The sequence below is a fragment of the Erinaceus europaeus genome, chromosome X, assembly GCF_950295315.1.
Source record: "Erinaceus europaeus chromosome X, mEriEur2.1, whole genome shotgun sequence".
NCBI lineage: Eukaryota > Metazoa > Chordata > Mammalia > Eulipotyphla > Erinaceidae > Erinaceus > Erinaceus europaeus.
The window spans coordinates 92,940,281-92,946,280 of NC_080185.1; the positions used below are offsets into that span (position 1 = coordinate 92,940,281).

Sequence of the window (6,000 nt, forward strand, 5' to 3'; positions counted from 1 at the left end):
GAATGAAATTGAACCACTTTATCTCACCAGAAACAAAAACCAACTCCAAATGGATCAAAGACCTAGATGTCAGACCAGAAACAATCAAATACTTAGAGGAAAACATTGGTAAAACACTTTCCCACATACACCTCAAGGACATCTTTGATGAATCAAACCCAGTTGCAAGGAAGACTAAAGCAGAAACAAACCAATGGGACTACATCAAATTGAAAAGCTTCTGCACATCCAAAGAAACTATTAAACAAACAGAGAGACCCCTCACAGAATGGGAGAAGATCTTCACATGCCAGACACCAGACAAGAAACTAATCACCAAAATATATAAAGAGCTCAGCAAACTTAGCCGCAAAAAAGCAAATGACCCCATCCAAAAATGGGCAGAGGAAATGAACAAAACATTCACCACAGAGGAGATCCAAAAGGCTAACAAACATATGAAAAACTGCTCTAGGTCACTGATTGTCAGAGAAATGCAAATTAAGACAACACTAAGATACCACCTCACTCCTGTAAGAATGGCATACATCAAAAAGGACAGCAGCAACAAATGCTGGAGAGGATGTGGGGACAGAGGAACCCTTTTACATTGCTGGTGGGAATGTAAATTGGTACAGCCTCTGTGGAGAGCAGTCTGGAAAACTCTCAGAAGACTAGACATGGACCTTCCATATGACCCGGTAGTTCACTTTCTAACAAAGTCCCATAACCTAGATATACACCAGTTTCTGTGAGAGAGAGCTTATATGCACACGTATCCATAAACTACTGCAAAATATATACCTGAAAGCAGAAGTACACTAGAGTTTGCAGTGAGTACCTCCCTAACACTTCCTCTCCACTATTCCAAGCTTGGGATCCATGATTGCTCAACAAATTGTTTGACTTCATATGTTAACTCTCTTTTCAATCACCAGGTTCCAGATGCCACCAGGATGCTGGCTAGGCTTCCCTGGATTGAAGACCCCACCAATGTGTCCTGGAGCTCAGCTTCCCCAGAGACACACCTTACTAGGGAAAGAGAGAGGCAGGCTGGGAGTATGGACCGACCAGTCAACGCCCATGTTCAGCAGGGAAGCAATTACAGAAGCCAGATCTTCTACCTTCTGCAACCCTCAACGACCCTGGGTCCATGCTCCCAGAGGGCTAGAGAATGGGAAAGCTATCATGGGAGGGGGTGGGTTATGGGGATTGGGTGGTGGGAATTGTGTGGAGTTGTACCCCTCCTACCTTATGTTTTTGTTCATTAATCCTTTCTTAAATAAAAAATTAAAAAAAATAAAATAAATAAAAATAAGCAGGAGAATTTGAAAAAATAAAGTTAAACATGGAAAAAAAAACCCCATATTTCTCCCTGTCCCCAAACCTCTAGGGTGAGGCTCACTTTTCTGCATACTTCTCCCAATACATACCAACTGATAACTGTCTATGCTGATCCCAGCCCAATCAATGCAACCAGTACCACCTCGGCTTGTTTCATTTCAGACTGCATCCAGAGATGTCAGGTGTGGGATTTCAACCTACTAGCTTCATTACTCTGGTTCCAGGTGCTATCATGATGCCAACCTGACTTTGCTGGGCAGACGACCCCACCAATGCGTCCTGGAGCCCCACCTCCCCAGTTCCCTACCCCATTAGGGAAAGAGAGAGACAGGCTGGGAGTATGGGTCGACTTGTCAATGCCCATGTTCATCAGGGAAGCAATTACAGAAGCCAGACCTCCCACCTTCTGTACTCCATAATGACCCTGGGTCCATACTCCCAGAGGGATAAAGAATGGGAAAGCTATCAAGGGAGGGGATGGGATACAGAGTTCTGGTGGTGGGAATTATGTGGAGTACTGTCCCTCTTATCCTATGGTCTTGTCAATATTTCCATTTTATAAATAAAAATAAAAAAGGGAAAAAAAGAAGCCCCATTAAAAAAAGAAAGAAAGAGGGCAGGGGAGATAGCATAAAAGTTATGTAGACTCTTATGCCTGAGGTTTCAAAGTCCCAAGTTAAATCCCCCGCACCACCATAAGCCAGAGCCGAGCAGTTCTCCAGTGTTTCTCTGTGTGTCTCTCACTGCATCTCTCTCTCTCTCTCTCTCAAAAAGTAAATAAAAATAAAAAATAAAGAAAGAAAGAAAGAAAGAAAGAAAGATAGATAGATAGATAGATAGCTTAGCATTACTTTCTCATATCTGGAAATTTCCCTGATGCCATGGCCCTCTCTTATGTTGCCAGGGCTTGAACTCAGACCTTTTACATGGTAAAATGGGAATTCAACCACATGAGCTATCTCCTGACCCCCCTAGATATTGTTCTAACATTGATTAGTTAGTCAGCAACACTGGTGTGAAGACCAGGATGACCTTCAGTTCCAGAGACTGATCTCAACTCCAACAGAGAAACAAACTCATTCCTACATGGGATACTAAAGACCAAAGCAAGAGACTGGAAAAAGCCCAATGAAAATTTATCTCTTGACTCAGACTGTGGAACTGAGGTTAACTATGAGGGTGGGTTGAAAGGGTAGAAGGTATAGTCTGAAAATCCTGGGATTCCCACATAGACATGGTGGGCCTAGAGCTTTAACAGATCCCTCTCTCCACTGTCACTGGTCATTTCCAATAGGAACAACATCATAAACCCTCTTGTAGACCTCTAGACTGCCCCACTCTCCAAAGGAAGACTGGGTCAACACACTCTGCTACTCAAGGAAGACAGGCCCTGAAATAGGAGCAGCACAGGATGTTCCTAGCTATGACCACATAATGCGAGCTCAGACCTACAGGGATTCAGAGGTTACACCGGCTCCTGTGCTGAATATGGGACCCAGATCAGATTGATGGGGTTTACAGTTAACATATTTGAGAGCTACTCTCTTCCCAGATCCAGCTTTCTTGTCCTGTGTCCAACACTGACACCATCTCCCCAGACAATACCTTTAGCTCACCTGCATGTTAGTTGTCTCCCAGGCAAACATTAGTAAAGTCATGGACCCCTTGAACTATACCTAAAATAGACTTCCTAGCTTTTTTCAGAATGAAGACCCCCAAATCTCATCTGCTCTATTTTTACCTTTAAGTTCCTGATTACTGAATAATTTGTTCTGCTTTATATCTTAAAGCTTTTCAGCCACCAAGTTGCAGATGCTAGCATGATGCCAACATGACTTACCTGAGCAGATGACCTCACCAAAGTATCATGGAACCTCATCTCTCCAGAACGTTGACCCACTAGGGACAGATAGAAACAGGCTGGGAGTATGGATCGGCTTGTCAACATCCATGTCAACCAGACAAGCAATTACAGAAGTCAGACCTTCCACCAGACCTTCTGAGAAAATGGACCCTGGATCCATATTCTCAGAGGGATAAAGAATATGAAAGCTTCTAATGGAGGGGATAGTATGCGGAACTCTGGTGGTGGGAATTAGACCTCTCTTATCCTACGGTCTTGTCGATCATTATTAAATCAATTTTTTCTCTGTCTCTATACAAGTAAATAAATAGTTTAAAATGTTTTTCTTTGTGTTTCTGAGTTTTTTTTAAGTTTTCTTTCACTGAGCATGTACTATTTTCATAACGAGGAGAACCTATATAAAAATCAAATGACAAAAAAGAAAATCAGATTCAAGATGGAGAAAGTGGGAAGACCATTCAGGAATGCAATTCTCCATGCTCTTAAACATCTTTATCTCAATTGCAAGACATTTAATTCCTTCCTATATTTAGGAAATCTCCATTTCTGATCGTTAGTCCTGGAAGGTAAGACACAAGGTAGAAGCTTGCCTTGTAGATAAGATAGAAACCTTTGATCTAGGCTCTTTCTGGCAATAGAAGTGAAACTTCTGTTCAGAAAAACATTATCAGCAGGCACCAAATGGATTCCACAGCTGAGTGATATTCATTCTTCAGAGGTAGAGAAAGCTGATATCCTATGGGAACGTCCTGGACTTTGTGGGGGTAGCTGTAGTGTCTCCACAGGACTGATACTGAGATGTAGTTTGGGTCTTGTCTGAACTGTGTGATCTCCAAGCTAGATCCCCACCCTGCAGGTGGGGAGCAGGGGTCTCAAACCCGGCTCCTTACACCGGTTATTGCGCTTTGCACCATGTGCACTTAACCCGCTGCGCTACTGCCCGACTCCCTCTAGAATGTGTTTTACTCATAAATAAGAAATCTGCACGCTGTAGATTGAACTGCAGCCCTCACCACCCACCCCTACCTAACACCCCAGTACTTCAGTATATGCCTATGTTGAAACAAGATCTTCTAAAAAGTGACAAAGAGGGAGTCAGGTGGTAGCGCAGCGGGTTAAGCGCAGGTGGCATCAAGTTCAAGGACTGGCATAAGGATCCCGGTTCGAGCCCCCGGTTTCCCATGAGGGGGGTCGCTTCACAGGCAGTGAAGCAGGTCTGCAGGTGTCTATCTTTCTCTCCCCCTCTGTCTTCCCCATCTCTCTCCATTTCTCTCTGTTCTATCCAACAACGGCGACAACAATAATAACTACAACATAAAACTACAAGGTCAACAAAAGGGAATAAATAAATATTTTTTTAAAAGTGACAAAGTTAAAATAAACTGCTCATTCTGATGCAATCTGACCATCTTCTTTATAAAAGGAGAGACACTAGGCGAAAGGAGGAAAGACAACAAAATGGCAAAATTGCGGTGGTCTACAAACCAAGGAGAGAGGACATGAATGAAACCATCTCTGTAGACACCTTGATTGTGGACTCCTGTATATATATATATATATAAGAGGAAATATGTAATAATGCACATATGTGGAGGAAGTACAGTTAAATGTAAGCCTCTATGGTCACTAGGGAAATGTATTGTGCCTTATGTTGGGGCCTGTGAGCTCATGGAGTCCTAGGCATGGAAAGGGGCATTGAGAGCGGCAGAAGGGTGGAGGTCATCTACTGTCAGAGAAAATGAAAAAGGGCTGTTAAAATTAATCTAATCTAGATAGAAAGAAGAACGCCGTATTCTTGAGATCCTAGCAACTCTGTTTTCAGTTTAAAATAATCTGCACATCAAGGCATTTCTGAAGATGATATCCACGTGTCTATAAGCACCTTCAGTATCATCAGACATCATTGTTTGTCTTTCCATTTCACCCCTATCTGGCCCTTAAGCATAGAGAACAGGTTTCATTTCTGCTATTTTTGTGTGTACCTGTTGGCTTTTCTGGGCAGTGATCTTCTCTTGTATCCTTTCTGGAATACATAGGAGGCCAAATGAAAACCAGAACCAGGGAACTTATTGCTATGCTGCCGAGCTATTTTTACACTTTTTCTATTATGTAAGCCATGCAGTCTATGGTATTTTATTATAACAACCCAAATGAATGCATATACTAACACCACAGGCATCAATTTGTAAAAGAAAAATGCACAATCCTGTGTTTTGGTTCATGATTTCATGTTGGCAATAGCAAAGAACACAGAGAATGAGGCCAAGACTGGGAGAGATCATGAAAACTGCAGTTAGAGATGAGATCAAGAAAGTGTGTGTGACTGGCCAGTATTCAGAAAAGTAGAAGCTCAGAAGCCTAGCGGCCTTAAGACACCTACAGACAATTACAAGGCAGCAACCAAGGGAATGGGCAAGAAATAGAAGGCAAGATTCATGCCTCAAGGTCAAGGTTATTGTGCTAGTCCACAATGAATATTGGAAATTGAGTGATTGGTGAGCAAGTAATGAGAACTACTACTTTCAAAAGAAATGGGTTCAGAGTCATACATATTCTCCTTTTGTTTTAAGTAACATATATTCTTTTAAATTTTATTTTGGTTATAAAATAATTACATGCTCATTGTAGAACATTTGGAAAATGCTGAAAAATATTAAAATTGTGTATGCACATAGATGTTAGCAACAAACCTTAAACTTATAGCTACCTACTCTTAAAATTTGGTTACATTTCCTTTTAGTCATTTGTAAATGTGTGTAACACATTAAAAATCATGATGGATATGAACTGTGCACTCCATTTCTCTTTTTCCT

General features: G+C 41.7%; 1 long non-coding RNA gene across 1 annotated transcript in view; it reads left to right on the top strand.

Moving 5' to 3' along the window:
• The window catches only part of LOC132535842 (uncharacterized), a 144,391-nt gene extending 140,882 nt beyond the window's left edge, over positions 1 to 3,509 (top strand). The window contains exon 2 of the long non-coding RNA XR_009547576.1: positions 3,114 to 3,509. This is a non-coding gene — a long non-coding RNA (uncharacterized LOC132535842). The remainder of the gene's footprint in view (positions 1 to 3,113) is intronic.
• The last annotated feature ends 2,491 nt before the right edge of the window (positions 3,510 to 6,000 follow it).